We start from the raw sequence: 18,822 nt of genomic DNA on the forward strand, positions 1-18,822 counted from the left end.
AACAGACCAAAAATTTGAGGCAAAAATGTGGACGTTCTGCGAAAATCTGGACAGTTGATCTGTATGAGTACTAGTTCTAGCATAAAAACAGGGAATCAGCAACCACACAAGATGTGCAGTAGCAAATCCTGTTCACACCCTCTGTTCACAGATAGCCTCTTCCGTAACTCAAGCCCATAGTCGTGACTTTTTTTATGAATATGTCGGAGCTACAAGTACTGCTGCTTGCATATTCATGATGCTTTCTTAATGCTCATGGCATTTTCCTACTACATACATTTTTTTTTCTTAAGGTAATAAAAGAATACTTGATTACAAAAAACAAACAAACAAAAAAAAACACACACAGCAACACATCCATCATGGGGGGGATGCCATCCCCTGAACACCTGCTAACTGATAACACATTTAAGCAAAAAGAAATAAAAAATAAAGACAAAATTATGGTGGCGGGTGGAGGACACAGTAGCCCCCTTGCTGGTAATGGGCACTACAAACAGTAAGGAATAGAACCATAAGAAATATTTTTATCTTACTGTTTCTATGGTTTCAGTGTTACATCATCGTGATGCTGCATGCATTGGTCATGAGCAGCAGAGTGAAATGACATGGCTGCCAATCAGCCAACGTCCGTCATTTGAAGACATGCCCACAACTGGCCGAAAAATGGTATTAGGTGCTTAAAGTAAATTATGCCAGGGAATGTAGAACATGTTTTACTCGCACATGAAAGTTTATGCTTCTGTTCTTATTTATGATTTTATATTTGCCTATATATACAGCATTTGTACGAATTGTCTGTGTATTGGAGATGTCAAAATTTAATTTTTGAAGCCACATTAATGTTTTGGCTTTTTAAATGCTTGACTTGTAAACATAATTATAATAAATTCTAAAACACTGATAAATGCACTAGAGAGCTGCAGGTTGGGATTCATAAAAAATGCACTCTTTTATGAAGTTGCTATGGTATAACTGTACTATATAAACAGGCATTTCTTCAGAGTAACAATCATTACCTGGGTGAATTATACCTTACTGTTTTATAGGTTATAAATTAGTATGCAAAACTACTTGTTGGGAATTATGTCCTATAATGTTTCTGAAGGAGACGCTGTTAGAATTTACGGCTTATCCATAGATAAGTTAGATGTGTGCTATTTGGAATACTTAACATTTGTATTTTGAAAGCTTTTCTATTTAGCACTCTCACTGTGCTCTGAAAAAGGATGATTCCTATGTTTGGGAGTCCGGCCTTTTTCTCATTCTTGTTACAGTACTTCTTTATACACAGAAGAATGTTTTGTTCATAAAACCCTTTAGGATTAGCTGTTAGCTGTTATAAGAATCAGGCATAGAATATCAACAATTCTGCATTTTGTTGAAAATATCACAATTTACTAGTGCCTGTATCAAAGCAAGCAATAGGTACACAACTGTTTCCTGCTTACAAATTCAGCAACCCCCCCCCCCCCCCCAAACACACACAGTTATTGTTTTCTCATCATGGTCCTTAGTTTAATTGTGTTTCTATGTGGAATTGAACCAAAAGTCTTCATGACATTTGCACATATTCATCATCATTTGTTTGTCACCCCGATCACTCAGTCAAAGTAACCAATAAGCTTTTCATGACAGTTCTCTGTTTCTGAAGCACCTTTAAATCATGTATATGTTTGGATGATTAATTGCCTGTCAACAATATTTTCTATTAAAATATAACATTTCACTTGCTCTTTTATTTTCTGTTATGTTTGTAGGGACTTTAATTACTTTTACGTCCGTCAAACAATGCACACTTCAGTATACCTCCCCTGGTAATAGGAAAACAGTTGATTTTTGGCATCAGATGAGCTTTGTAGCTTTCTCCCAGTAGTAAGGTTTGAGTTCAGAGGCAACTGTGCGAAAGTGTGTGTGTGTGTGTCTACTTCAGTACATAGCAGATTAATCTTTGTTTCCTATTTATTAAAAAGTAAATTTTCATTTCTAATGCAATATAACCTAATTATATAAGCTTTTTTTTGTAAATGATGATGCTCATGACAGGTAAGGAGGTAATAAGAAAAAGGGAACAGTGTTTCAGCTTCTTCTAGCTTCATGTAGTGTGCATTATGGTACTATTGAAACTTGAACGAATGATACAGGAAAAAAGTGTTTTACAATGGCCATAAATGTGCTCAGTATTATTCGTTTAGAAATCACTCTTGGACATTTTCCCTGTGTTCTTAGAACAGTGTAATTTGAAGCCAGGTGCATTTTTGTTTGTTTTAAACAATTTTTCATGGTTAGAGGCTGAAGTCTGTCCATGTGGAATTTACTTCAGACTTGGAATCAGAACAGTAGAGCAATTTTAAATAGCTTTGTGTATTAATGTTGCATATGCTGATGAAACTAGCAATGACCTAACCTTTCAGCTGTCCTATCAAATATATGTTTTGCATTTCAGTGGCTCCCACGCATTTCCTCAAAAGCCACTCCAAACAAAAGAAATTTCCTGAAATGGCTTTTGAAGGATTTCCAAAATATGTTTTTGTTGGGGAGGAGGTGAAGCTCTCCTGTTCCTTGGCGCTGATCTTTGCTCATAGGCTTATTATAATCATCTTTAGGGTTACTGACCCTCTGAATAAGGTCATGCTGCCAGAGTAGCAACCTTATATGATGTACTATTTAGCCTGTTATACATTAGCTCACAACGGGCCAGTACCACATACTCAGGTTAAAAAAAAAAAAAGATAGATTATTTAACTTGCATTACACAGTTATTATTCGATACATATTACAGCTGCGTCTACCAGTTTTAATTTAGGAAGTTGTATGTTTTGCTAATAAGTCCTCCAAAAATGAACCTGTTACAGTTGTAGGTTTTTCTGACTCCTGGGGGTGACCATCAGCTTTCCACAGCTCCTTTTCTCATACATCAATTCTGCCTGAGTTACCTTAGCCTCCACCAGGGTAACCCCAACCTTTGTGTGTGGGGAGACTGAAGATCCTAGTGCAATACCATACTGCTGCCCAGAGTGTTCTTTTTTCTTTTTTTATGCCCTTTACACACTCCATACATGTATCCATGATGTCCTTGAGACGGACATGCAGTTTGGCATGCTGCTGTATCATCTAACCCCTACCATGACTCAGCCACAGAGTCCTCCTCCTTTAGACACTCCCTCTGCTAGGGATCTAATGTGAGGCACATCCAGGAGCACAACCTATCCTCCAGGATGGGCATGCCCATTTGCCCTCTCCAGTGCCTTAGACTCCTAGCACGCTGGTTGAACTTAGGTTGCCTGGACTGTAGTAAAGGCTTTGCCTTTTTATACTATAGTAGCGGCAAACTGGATCTGTTAATGTAAAGAGGGATTCCCTTTCTCTTCTGGTTTGGTGAAGTGAAGCTAAAATAGTAAAGTAAAAGGCTATAGGTAGCATGACTCTTACAAAGATATGCAGGGGCTTTGTCCATCTCAGAAAAAATCCATATGTCTTTTTTTGACCCACTTCATGTTTCACTCCTCACACTGCAAAGATTTTTCTTTGGAAGGATAGTCACTGATAAAGTGGAAGCTGTCCATTAAATTGCACAGCATCTATGCAGCACCATGGATGCAACAGTCACTGAGTTCTACTTGCACTCTGGCACAGATGACAGGTACCCTTGTTATTCAGTATCACAGCCATGCTTCTGGGTTGGGCTTAGGGTTGCCAACTTTTCATGTAAAAAATTCTGGACATGTACGTGAAAGCAAAATGCGTGTAATTTTGATACCCCCGTCCCCTCCCATGCAGCCATTCCAGTGTCCCATTTCTTGGCTATTTCTCCATTTTTTCCCAGTTGCCGTAAACACTGTTCAGAACTCTCAGTGTGCATACTGTTTTCTGCTTTACTTCTACAATGATTACAGAGATTTGGATTGAATTTAAAACGTTTATTTCAAATTTTATAGCACATACACTGATAGACATTTGCTAAACAAAGTAATACAGTTTCACAATGAAAACAGACTTGGCATTTAAACTTTTCTGCTTTTGAAATTCACATTCGCTGAAACAGCATTGAAACTCACATTTAAAGAAAATGCATTTGGCCAGTGGTGGATTAAGTTTACCTTTAGGCTTTTTTCAAATCATAGGCCCCTTGCACACATTTTAGGACCATGCAAAAGTTCTTTGATTCACCTTCCTGACTGTAGTAAATTATAATATATAATAATCAAATTATATCCCTTGCATAATACAGCAGTACTTGTTAGAACGTTTTAAATGTATAGTTTTGAACATTTTTCCAGTAAGCAATGAAACAAAACATATGAACCAATAATGACAAAACTGTCAAACTGAGAACATTTTAACCATACAAGTCCACTCAAAGTTCTGTCATTACAGTCCACCAATATCAGTCAATATGTACAATCTCTGCAGAAGTAAAAGTCATCTGAATAATTCCACATTAAAAAGATCTCTAACTAATGAAAAGGTTATTGGTAACAAACAGTTTATATTTTAGTATTTCATCTACAAATTCAGTGCCTGCTGCTCTTGAAGAATAAATTGCTTATGTTACATTAAAAAATGGTAAGCTGGTAATATTACAACAAGGAATGGATGGCAAACTGAAAACAGGTTCATTAAGTCCCTAAGATATATTGAAGTCTGAAGAAGTGCTTGATGGTTTAGATAAAAGATAATCCTCCATCCTGGAGAAAATCTTTTTAGCTACATTCTGAAATTTGACCCTGAGAAGCACAGTACTCACACAATTTAGTTTATTTCAAACAAAACAAAACAAAGCAAACAAAATAATTAAGTACAACAACCTAGCAGGATTCAGCTCAATACATATAATGCAATTATTTCATTCCATTTGCATTAGTTTCCATAAAATGCCCCAAATACCAAATGTCTTTGCCAGCTGTTGTCACAAAGTAATTAAAAAAGCCTCTGCTAGAGAGGAATATTTTTCAGTGCTGAGTATTTACAATACAACACAGTTTCTGGTTCAGTAGCAGTGATGAAAAATAGCTTATTGTGGTGTGCTGTGCTTCTCTCCTAATGCAGGAAGGTATGAATTTATAGATTTCTTAATAAGCATCCAGAAAGGGAAATAGCTAATATAAACAATGAGCCAGCTGAGATCTTAACAATAATCCCTTCAACTTGAAAAACAAATAACTGACTGAAGGCAAATGTGTGTATTAGCCATTTGTATAGCTCCCTAAATGCTAAAAATCTGTGTAATGATGAAGCTGTCTTCCAGGCAATTAGGTGTTGTTATTATAGGTGCTTTTAGCAGTTCACATAAGAATGAACAAGAGTTACAAAATTTTCACCAGGTAAAGAAATATACTGAACTCAAGTTTTTTGCAGTCTAGGCAGTGACAGCATCATTGAAAAATCTTAATAGAGTAATACTATGCCTGGGAACTGCTTCATATTTACAGGACAATGCCACTATGCCAAACATTGAGCAATTCTGCACTTTTCAGCTTAACCTGCCCCTGAAAAAAAATAGCCAAATGTATAATGGATGTTAGCACAGGTTTGAAGGGGTTAAGAGGTGAACCTCTGCCTTCAACAGCTAAACCCAAGTTAAAGTGTGTGTGTGTGTGTATGTGTGTGTATATATATATATATATATATATATATATATATATATATATATATATATATGTATGTATAAGGGTCTACTATACATGTTCGAAATTTCAGAAAGCCGAAACTCATATGGCCGAGACCATATGTTCGACACCTGAAATTTCGAACATAAAAAAAAAAAATAAAACACACATTAACTTACTTTTTAACTGCTAGCAGGGGGGCCATGCTCCCCCTGTAACTTAAATATACCAACTCCGAGATCGCACTACAGTGCGGAAATGGAACATTTTCCATTCCGCACTGTACGGAGATGCCAGTTCCGCATGGTCGGCATTTCAAATGTCAATCATATAGTCTCGGCTATATGGTCTTCGACATTATGAAATGTCGACCATGTATAGGGGACCCATATATATATATATATATATATATATATATATATATATATATATATATATTTATATATACATATATATATCTTGAAATTTCATAACACTGAATTTCATAACATTGAGACCATAACATCAAAAATGCAAAACACTGAAAACCCAAAACAATGAAACTTCAGAACACTGAAACTGTGCTTCATAACATTGAAAACTACAACACACATGTACATAACATCCCCTCCACCTATAACAACACCTAATAAAGACACTTTCTACTATGTTTCTGCAGGGGAGGCAAGCCCCCCTGCACCCCCATGTGGGGGGGGGTTGCCCTGCACACACCCCCGTAAATTAAATATACCAACTCCTAGATTACACTACAGTGGAAAAAAAGTTAATTTCCTAACCTTATGAAATTAACTTTTTTTCCACTGTAGTACGATCTTGGAGTTGGTATATTTAAATTACATGGGGTGAGGGGGTGCAGGGGGCTTGCCTCCCTGCAGAAATGTAGTAGAAAGTGTGTTTGTTAGCTAGGTGTTGTTATAGGTGGAGGGGATGTTATTTACATGTGCATTGCAGTTTTCCATGTTATGAAGCACACTTTCAGTGTTCTGAGTTTTCGATGTTGTGGGTTTTCAGTATTGTGCATTTTCGATGTTATGTTCTCAAAGTTATGAAATTCAGCATTATGAAATTTCAGTGTTTTAAAGTAGACCTATATATATATACACACACACACACACACACACACACACACACACACACACACACACACACACACACACACACACACACACACACACACACACTCAGTCACTCACACAGTGGATTTAAAAAGTGTACACAACCATGTTAAAATGCCAGGTTTTTGTGATATAAAAAATGAGACTACAATAAATCATTTCAAAACATTTCCCACCTTTAATGTGACCTATAACCTCTACAATTCAGTTGAAAACCAAACAAATCTGTTAGCAGAAAAAATATAAAAAATAAAAAATGTACAATAAGCTGGTTGCATAAGTGTGCACACCCTTAAACTCATACTTTGTTGAAGCACCCTTTGATTTAATTACAGCATTCAGTCTTCTTGGGTAGGAGTCTATCAGCATGGCACATCTTGACTTGGCAATATCCAAATCTGTCTGATTGCAAAGACATTTCTTGTGCACAGCCCTCTTCAGGTCACCCCACAGATTTTCTGTTGGATTTAGGTCTGGGCTCTGGCTGGGCCATTCCAAAACTTAATTTTTTTCTGGTGAGGCCATTCCTTTGTTGATTTGGATGTATGCTTGGGGTCATTGTCGTGTTGAAAGGTGAAATTCCCCTTCATCTTCATCTTTCAGCTTTCTAGCCTGAAGGTTTTAGGCTAAATGTGACTGGTATTTGGAACTGTTCATAATTTCCTCCACCTTGACTAAAGCCCCAGTTCCAGCTGAAGAAAACAACCCCAAAGCGTGATACTGCCAACACCATGCTTCACCATGGGGATGGTGTCCTTTTGGTGATGCGAAGTGTTGTTTTTGCGCCAGATGTACCTTTTGAAATTCTGGCCAAAAAGTTTAACCTTGGCCTCATCAGACCATAACACATTTTCCCACATGCTTTTGGGAGACTTGATGTATTGTTTTGCAAATTTTAGCTGGGCCTGGATATTTTTCTGTGTAAGAAAATGTTTCCGTCTTGCAACCCTACCCCATAGTCCAGACATATGGAGAATACGGGAGATTGTTGTCACATGTAGTACACAACTAGTACTTGCCAGAAATTTGTGCAGCTCCTTCAGTGTTGCTGTAGGTCTCTTGGCAGCCTCCCTGACCAGTTTTCATCTTGTCTTTTCATCAGTTTTGGAGGGGACGTCCAGTTCTTTACAACGTCACTGTTGTCCCATATTTTCTCCACTTTTTGATGACTGTCATCACTGTGTTCCACAGTATATCAAATGCTGTGGAAAATTTTTATACCCTTCTCCTGACTGATACCTTTCAACAATTAGATCCCTTTGATGCTTTGTATGCTCTCTGCGAACCATGGCTTTTGCTGTAGCAGGCAACTGAGTAAATGTCAGGAAAATCCTACTAGGACAGCTGAACTTTATTTGGGGTTAATCAGAGTCTCTTTAATTGATGGCAGGTTTGTACCCAAGAAGACTGAATGCTGTAATTAAATCAAAAGGTGCTTCAACAAAGTATTAGTTTAAGGGTGTGCACACTTATGCAACAAGCTTATTGTACGTTTTTTATGTTTAATATTTTTCCCCTAACAGATTTGTTTGTTTTTCAGTTGAACTGTACAGGTTATAGGTCACATTAAAGGTGGAAAATTTTTGAAATGATTTATTGTGATCTAATTTTTTTTATAACACAAAAACGTGGCATTTTAACAGGGTTGTGTGTACACTTTTTATATCCAGTGTGTGTATATGTATGTATATATATATATATATATATATATATATAGAGAGAGAGAGAGAGAGAGAGCACTTAAAGTCAACTAATAAGTCTGATATTTAATGATTAATTGCTGGTGTTTCTACCAACATACACATTCTGTTAGACCACAGAAAGTCCAGAGCTGCAACAATGGCTTCTTAGTATAGTTATACCATATTTTTCACCCCATTGTGTCAGATCTGGAACATCGGGCCTACCCAATATGAATATCCAGAAAGTGACATGAAGGGGAGCAACCCGGGTGGCCACATAGAAATGCACACAAATACAGACATGTTAACCACAGTATATGATGTCTGCATGTGCATTAGTCTGCTGAGTTAACAAGTTACGCAGGTCAGTAAACTGGTCTGATAATCCTTTTCAACCATGCCCCAGGCTAAATAAGTAGATACAAATGAATGTTGGCAGCTGTATTGCATATAGTGCATTTACAACTGATTTAACATGACAACATAAATAAACCTTGTGTCTAAAGTATAGAGATATATAAGCAGCAATATCCAATAACTAAATTATGTACATTTATGGAAAAAAACTATTTAAAATGTCCTATGATAGCATGAGAATCATAAGTGAGTTATGTAGTCAGCTTTGCCCCTGTACTACTTTAGTAATGGGTGTTAACCCAATAATGCTGCCCCTTTCCTCAACCTTAACCCTTCACCTTACCTTCATTAAATCTATCCCATAACACTGCCACTACACAAGACACAGTTGGACACACAAATAATACTATGTCATATCTCCTAACCTAACCCCGATGCTAACCCTAAAATACACAAACTCGCACACAAATATATAACATCTACCCTTTACTCATCCCTGATCCTAACCCTACCTCAAATACACATGCAGAAACACTCTCAGCCCTCCAACTTCACTTTCCTATATCGGCATTGCACACTATCAACATTTCCACTGCATGGCGATCCATACCATTGACATTAAACCACACCCCCTGTGTTTGTTGAAGAAACAGCATTCAACAAAAACATGGGGGACCCACATATGTGTGTGTGTGTGTATTTATATATATATATATATATATATATATATATATATATATATATATATTTATATGTGTGTGTGTGTGTGTGTGTGTGTGTGTATATGTTGTTGTTTGTCTTTTCCCAGTTATGGGTCGCCACAGCGGAACTCCGGTCCGCTAATGATTGGCAGCTGATTTTTATGCTGCCGAGTTGCCAGCCCGAAGCCCAACCTTCAGCGAAGGCACGTCCATTCACGCATGTCTTTCAGAGGCCACTCGACCACGGGGAGGACATGCAGACTCCACACAGAAAGCACTCCAGCCGAGAATCGAACAGGAAAACCTCTTGCTGTGAGGTAATAATGCTACTGCTGTACCACCGCCATCGCAGATATATATATATATATATATATATATATATATCATCATCTTCTTTCGGCTGTTCCCGTTAGGGGTTGCCACAGCAGATCACCTGTTTCCATTTCTTCCTGTCCTCTGCATCTTGCTCTGTCACACCAACCACCTGCATGTCCTCTCTCACCGCATATATATATATATATATATATATATATATATATATATATATATAGATATATATATCTACACACACACACACACACACACACACACACACACACATATATATGTATATTTATATATATGTGCGCATGTGTGTGTATGTATATATATCTATATGTGTATATATATATATATATATATATATATATATATATATATATATATATATATATGCAGTATCATGTGCACGTGGTACTCTTAAGGTTTATAAGGCAGTCATAAAATCAGGTACATGAATGTGCACATTGAGCATATGGTCTTCTGATATGATCCCACTGAATACTGGTTTGGCAACCATCATCTTTATAGAGAGAGAGGGGTGTGTTTAAATTGTCAGTATTTGATGCAACTAGATTTGATTAGTACAACAGCAGCCTCAGGCTTGTCACACTTGTACTTTTGGATGCATTTCATTTGTATAGCACCACTTACTAATATTTGTCTGAAGTCTGTGACTACATCTGTCACCAGAAATGAATTCACCCACAAAAAGAAACAATTAAAAGACTTCTTTGATCACATTAAATGATTAAGTCCCCACCAATAATATTGAAATACATAATCAAGTGCAAAAATATTCTACGTAATCACTTAGTGAAAACATGAGTAAAACATCATCATAAATAAAAACAGTTTCATAATTCAGTAGCCTTCTGTTTCAAAATACATTTAATATTCATGGAGTCATTCAGACCTAGTATCTTTATTGCTTGGAACTTTAGCCACCAACATAGCTACTGAATATTTAGTAACAGTACTTTGAAATATTACAGTATAGCTAGGAATTCCACATTCTACTTCATCTATATATATATATATATAGAGTGTGGAACGAGTAGGTAAAACTGCAACATTTCATAAGTACCTGAAACATATTTGAAACATGTCCGTTCATGGTCCGCTGCACAGTTCAGATGTCTTCAAGAATTGAAATTTCAAACACAGATGTAAACAACCACTCACAGACGCAGAATACTGTTTTTGTCTTCTGCATCTGTGTGCGACTGGACGCAAAGGATGTTCTTAAAGAAGAACACCCTTAAAATAAAAAAAAGTAATTTTGTTTTTAAATTAAAAGAAAATTAATCTCCTGCCATTTTTTCAGGACAATAAGCTGTCCTTTCCTTTTTCAGGACAATGTCCCTTATTTCAGGACACTCCTGAAAAATTATGGACAGTTGGCAACCCTAGGCTGCTTTTCAACTGCAGTCTTGGCAGATATCTTATCTTTCAGGGTAGTAAGTCCTTACATTTTACTGACCTGTCAGGAGTTTAACTACAACCTCTTTGGACATTGCTCTCCAGTCTGCATCTCTTTGTACTATTAAATAGTTTTCTGCAACTGAAGTGCTCCATACATCCAGCAGAATTGGTATCTGTACACACCTTTTCTATAAGGCCAGCCAGGATATGTGGGCATACATCTCACCTGTCCAGATTTTTGCAGATTATCTGGATTTTAGCTTAAAATGTTTGATCTGTTCCTTATAAAAGTTGTGTTTTTTTAGCAAATCACTGAGGATTGAAATCAGTAAATAATAGCAAACATTTGAGTCTCATACTTCATATCTTTAAAAAAACGTGTTAACAAAAATCCTGTTATTCTACTAACTTTCTAAGTTTAAAGCAGCAATATTTAAAACCTTTCACTATTTTGGACCCCCCCGCAGTTATTTTATGCTTTGCCCAGATTTCTTGCACTAAGAGGTTGAGTGATATGTACATGGGCTTTATCAGCAACGTCTTGCTGTGAACAAGATTTGTTGATATTGTTTTATTGCTTTTGTGAAGGAGGTAACACACCCATTGCCCCTCTGTCCTTATTTACTGGCATACCGGGGCCTCTATCACTTTCACCTTCTTAGGCAGATTATAACATTGTCATACTTTTGCTCATCTTCACCCCTTTTGTTTCCTTTCATTGCTGCTAAGGTTCATTCAAAAGAATGAAAGTGACGAAGTGCAAACACTCAGATGAGCGAAAATGCAGCAAATCGAAGTTTTTTTTTAATGCAGTACAGTGAAGATCGGAATATTTGCCCTTTCTTCACTGTAGTGCGATCTCAGAGTTGGAGTATATATTTAGTGGGGTGTGCGGGGGGCACAGCCCCCCACAATAATGTTTTAGATTTGCGGCATTTTCACTCATCTGAGCATTCGCACGTTGTTCCTTTCGGTCTTTTAATATAGACCCCAATATTTTACACTGAAGAGCGTAGGGAACCTGCATGATTTCTAATTTCTGAATGCTGGCATGCAGTAACGTTAGGATGATTCTAAAGCTTCAGGCAGCTAGTTAATGCACATTGCCACTAACCCCGCAGTGAGACACAGCCCACAATAATTATTCTGGTCATCACTGGAATAACTTGGCTAACCTCCTTGGGTGGAAAAAAAAAATCTCGCCTTACCAACTTCAGTAACACCCTTCCAGCTCCCCAGGGTTGTTCCCAAACCCAGCTCACCAACACCAATGTTGGATGTCTTGGATATTTTTTTATTATAAATCTCTGTTAATTGCATATTACATTTTCACTTTTTTTTAAGTTTGAAGAATTTTGATTAAAGAAATTTTCTACTACCCCAACCAAGTTGAGTAATATCTAAGTATAATTAGAGATATAGGTAATGGAGGGGGTGCACAGAGAGCTATCCAAAACACTGTAATTTGTATTGATAGTGTGAGTCAACGTTTCTCAGTATCCACTTTATTTTAAAAAAATACTAAAATACTTTTCATTGTGATTATAGTAACATTGGTCACCTGCTATGAAAGCACTGCGGTGATTTATTGCTTCTGGTTTGTGAGTAATAGTTTTGGGAGTAGTGATAATAAGTTAGCAATTCCGAATGATTTGTTCTGGTCAAAATGAGACCAATTTAATGCCTGTGTTATTTACGTCAAGCAGACTGATTTGTAGCAGGCCCAAAGGTATGATGGAAGCATTCATGTTTATGATTTCATTGATGGAAGTATGATTGACAGTCTGCATGCCAGTGGGCCAGTCTGCATGTAAGGTATCAGCAGACTTTAGCTTTCTTTTCTCAGTGAAGGGTTAGTACTTTTCGCATGCCGTCAGCTCCTTGGTGGAGATCACGGAGGTGTGTAATGCTTAAGCAGCAACTTAAGGGGTGATGCTAGCAGCTGTCAATTATGGGGATTAATTGTAGTGGTACATATGCACTTCTTACACTGATGTAATTTCCTGCCACTTACTGGGGGTGAGGAACTGTGGGTAGAGTAGCAGAGAGTATCATCCTCCACATTATGGTGGCTCCAGACCCTTACCACTCTTTTTTACTGACCCTAGTAATAGGACTAAATAGACATGATTGGGCAAGTGGTGTCAGTCTCTGAAGCCTGGACTAAGGTGATAAAGATAAGAAATAGACCAACTAGAGAGGGCTCTCACTATGACCATTTGGGTTGGATTGCTGTACATGTATGTTTTGTCATTTGCCATTCTGTTGGATTGCTGTACATGCATGTTTTTTCATTTGCCATTCTGTTGGATTGCTGTACATGTTTTGTCGTTTGCCATTCTGTTGGACTGCTGTACATGCATGTTTTGTCATTTGCCATTTTGCTGGATTGCTGTGCATACGTGTTTGTCATTTGCCATCCTGTTGGATTGCTGTGCATGCGTGTTTGTCATTTGCCATCCTGTTGGATTGCTGTATATGCATGTTTTGTCATTTACCATTCTGTTTGATTGCTGTGCATACGTGTTTGTCATTTGCCATTCTGTTGTATTGCTGTGCTTACATGTTTGTCATTTGCCATTCTGTTAGATTGCTGTACATGCATGTTTTGTCATTTGCCATTCTGCTGGATTGCTGTACATCCATGTTTTGTCATTTGCCATTCTGTTAGATTGCTGTACATGCATGTTTTGTCATTTGTCATTCTGTTGGATTGCTGTACATGCATGTTTCGTTATTTGCCATTCTGTTGGATTGCTGTACATGCATGTTTTTGTCATTTGCCATTCTGTTGGATTGCTGTGCATATGTGTTTGTCATTTGCCATCCTGTTGGATTGCTGTACATGCATATTTTGTCATTTGCCATTCTGCTGAATTGCTGTGCAGACGTGTTTGTCATTTGCCATTATATTGGATTGCTGTGAGTATGTGTTTGTCATTTGCCATTCTGTTGGATTGCTGTACATGTTTTGTCATTTGCCATCCTGTTTGTTTGCTGTACATGCATGTTTTGTCATTTGCCATTCTGTTGGATTGCTGTACATCCATGTTTTGTCATTTGCCATTCTGTTAGATTGCTGTACATGCATGTGTTGTCATTTGTCATTCTGTTAGATTGCTGTACATGCATGTTTTATTTGCCATTCTGATGTATTTCTATACATGCATGTTTTGTCATTTGCCATTCTGTTGGATTGCTGTACATACATGTTTTGTCATTTACCATTTTGTTGGATTGCTGTGCATACATGTTTGTCATTTGCCATCCTGTTGGATTGCTGTACATGCATGTTTTGTCATTTGCCATTATGTTGGATTGCTGTGCATACGTGTTTGTCATTTGCCATCCTGTTAGATTGCTGTACATGCATATTTTTGTTATTTGCCATTCTGTTGGATTGCTGTACATGTTTTGTCATTTGCCATTCTGTTGGATTGCTGTGCATACGTGTTTGTCATTTGCAATTCTGTTGGATTGCTGTACATGCATGTTTTGTAATTTGCCATTCTGTTGGATTGCTGTACATGCATGTTTTGTCATTTGCCATTCTGTTGGATTGCTGTGCATAAGTGTTTGACATTTGCCATCATGTTGGATTGCTGTGCATACGTGTTTGTCATTTGCCATCCTGTTGGATTGCTGTACATGCATATTTTGTCATTTGCCATTCTGCTGAATTGCTGTGCAGACGTGTTTGTCATTTGCCATTATGTTGGATTGCTGTGAGTATGTGTTTGTCATTTGCCATTCTGTTGGATTGCTGTACATGCATGTTATGTCATTTGCCATCCTGTTGGATTGCTGTACATGGATGTTTTGTCATTTGCCATTCTGCTGGATTGCTGTGCATATGTGTTTGTCATTTGTCATCCTGTTGGACTGCTGTACATGCATGTTTTGTCATTTGCCATTCTCTGGATTGCTGTGGATATGTGTTTGTCATTTGCCATCCTGTTGGATTGCTGTACATGCATGTTTTGTCATTTGCCATTCTGTTGGATTGCTGTACATGCATGTTTTGTCATTTGCCATTCTGTTGGATTGCTGTGCATGCATGGTTTGTCATTTGCCATTCTGTTGGATTGCTGTGCATACGTGTTTGTCATTTGACATCCTGTTGGATTGCTGTGCATACGTTTGTCATTTGCCATCCTGTTGGATTGCTGTACATCCATGTTTTGTCATTTGCCATTCTGTTGGATTGCTGTGCATATGTGTTTGTTATTTGCCATCCTGTTGGATTGCTGTACATGCACGTTTTGTCATTTGCCATTCTGTTGGATTGCTGTGCATACATGTTTGTCATTTGCCATTCTGTTGTATTGCTGTGAGTATGTGTTTGTCATTTGCCATTCTGTTGGATTGCTATACATGCATGTTTTGTCATTTGCCATCCTGTTGGATTGCTGTACATGCATGTTTTGTAATTTGCCATTCTGTTGGATTGCTGTGCATACGTGTTTGCCATTTGCCATCCTGTTGGATTGCTGTACATGTATCCTTTGTCATTTGCCATTCTGTTGGATTGCTGTACATATGTGTCTGTCATTTGCCATCCCGTTGGATTGCTGTACATGCATGTTTTGTCATTTGCCATTCTGTTGGATTGCTGTACATGCATGTTTTGTCATTTGTCATCCTGTTGGATTAATGCACATGCAAGTTTTGTCATTTGCCATCTTGTTGGATTGCTGTACATGCATGTTTTGTCATTTGCCATCCTGTTGGATTGCTGTACATGCATGTTTTGCCATTTGCCATTCTGTTGGATTGCTGTGCATACATGTTTTGTCATTTGCCATCCTGTTGGATTGCTGTACATGCATGTTTTGTCATTTGCCATTCTGTTGGATTGCTGTACATGCATGCTTTGCCATTTGCCATTCTGTTGGATTGCTGTACATGCATGCTTTGTCATTTGCCATCCTGTTGGATTGCTGTACATGCATGTTTTGTCATTTGCCATTTTGTTGGATTGCTGTGCATACATGTTTGTCATTTGCCATTCTGTTAGATTGCAGTACATGCATGTTTTGTCATTTGCCATCCTGTTGGATTGCTGTACATGCATGTTTTGTCATTTGCCATCCTGTTGAATTGCTGTACATGCATGCTTTGTCATTTGCCATTCTGTTGGATTGCTGTACATGCATGTTTTGTCATTTGCCATTCTGTTGGATTGCTGTGCATACATGTTTGTCATTTGCCATTCTGTTAGATTGCTGTACATACATGTTTTGTCATTTGCCATCCTGTTGGATTGCTGTGCATACGTGTTTGTCATTTGCCATCCTGTTGGATTGCTGTACATGTATCTTTTGTCATTTGCCATCCTGCTGGATTGCTGTACATGCACGTTTTGTCATTTGCCATCCTGTTGGATTGTTGTACATGCATGTTTTGTCATTTGCCATCCTGTTGGATTGCTGTACATGCATGTTTTGTCATTTGCCATCCTGTTGGATTGCTGTACATGCATGTTTTGTCATTTGCCATCCTGTTGGATTGCTGTACATGCATGTTTTGTCATTTGCCATCCTGTTGGATTGTTGTGCATACATGTTTGTCATTTGTCATCCTGTTGGATTGCTGTACATGCATGTCTGTCATTTGCCATCCTGTTGGATTGCTGTACATACGTGTCTGTCATTTGTCATCCTGTTGGATTGCTGTACATGTTTTGTCATTTGCCATCCTGCTGGATTGCTCTGAATTGCTGTGCACGCACAACTGTGTACACATGGGTGTGTATTTGTTGAAGTGAATCAGAGGCTGTGGCAGCTTTTTGCTCACCTTGTTAATAAGCTCCTAACTCAGAATGTGGGAACAAGACAAGTTCATACAAGTGCTGACTTGCATTGCTTCAGTCAGTGACTGACCACAGATTCCTGCACTAGCCACGGTCTGCTGTAGCTTTGTGGGGCTAGTTCTTAAGGAGGAGTCTTTGTATGCATACAGATGTATGGCTGGTTAGCTAGGTGTAAAGTGGAGGAGAGGGTGATTTTACAATTACCACAAGTACATCTCCTCCAAGGTGATCTTCTTCTAAGGTTAAGGTGTAATCTTGGAAGAGATTATATAATGTTGCAAAGGGGTGAGGGAGGAGGGGTATATCCCCTTACAGAAAACACTACATTTTCTTTTTTTTTTTCTATGGGGGAAATTAATGCCAACAAATTGCTTGTCAGTGAATTCTAACAGAACATGGCGGCTCTGCTACATGCTGTTACCTATGCCACAATGGCTGCCCCTTACCTATGCCACAATGGCTGCCCCTTTAATTACTTGTACTTATATGCTGCCGGCTGCAACAGAAGTGACAAATGTTTGCAGCCACCTTGTAAGGATAGAAAATTAAACCTTAACAAGAAGTACATAAAGGTAACAAGATGTACATAAAGGTGAAATAATTGTTCATCTTATGTGCATTGTAACTTAAGGCTCAAGGTAAGTCAAGTGCTAGTAAACATTTTTGAGAACTGAAAGACAATCAACCAAGAATAGTTTCAGTAAAATGAACATTTACTTGCTAAAACTATTGCCTATACTCTAACAAGTTAGAATGGTTAAGTGCCTAAATGCAGTCAGTACCCTGGCACCTCACTTTTTCTCGCTTTATTTTGAATTAGGAAGTGAATATTAATTCTAAACCTACAGTTTCTGGAAGAAAAAGAATAACATTCACACTCACAGCCTTTTCTCCAAGAGACCACATTTTGTGGTGAAAGTACTGAGTCATCTGCCTTTGATCTTATCTCTACAGATTTTAATCTCATACTATGAAATATTGTGTAGCTCTCATAAAATGTCATTTAAAATCACTAGTTATTCTGAGTTGCTAGCAGTGGTAAACAGCATGCTTTGTCTGTTAGTACATTTACATGCCTGGATCTTACCTTGTCTCATATCTCCTGACTGGTGTACTGAACCTAAGCTATGTAGGATTGTGCTGTTACTTAATCCTGTGCAAATGTATGTACAAAGTATAGACACTGAATGCTATGTCAATATTGTACATTTATCTGTACACACGGTTTCCTTTAGTGGTGCTCTGTCTCCCCTGCATACCTCTCAACCTCTTAGTGCAAGAAATCTGTACAAACCCTGACAAAATGGGGGAAACAAATGCCCAAAAATAGGGACAAGTTTTAAATATCACTCTTATAAACTTAAAACATTGCCAGAATAACAGGATCTGTTTTAGTATGCATTTTTCTGATGGATATGAAGTCTGGTACTTAAATGTATGTCATTATTTAGTGACTTCAGTCCTCAGAACAACCCAGCGATTTGCCAGAAAACCATAGATTGTATGAGGAACAGACCAAAAATGTGAAGCAAAAATCTGGGCATTCTGTAAAAATCTGGACAGTTGAGAGGCATGCTCCCCTGTAAAAGCACCTTTGGTGTCCCATACAATATACATACACACACACACACACACACACACACACACACACACACACACACACACACACACACATATATATATATATATATACATACACACACACACACACACACACACACACACACACACACACATATATATATATATATATATATATATATATACTATATAAATATAGATATATATATGTATGGGTCTACG

The sequence above is a fragment of the Protopterus annectens genome, chromosome 6.part0, assembly GCF_019279795.1.
Source record: "Protopterus annectens isolate FY-2018-M chromosome 6.part0, PAN1.0, whole genome shotgun sequence".
Lineage (NCBI taxonomy): Eukaryota > Metazoa > Chordata > Ceratodontiformes > Protopteridae > Protopterus > Protopterus annectens.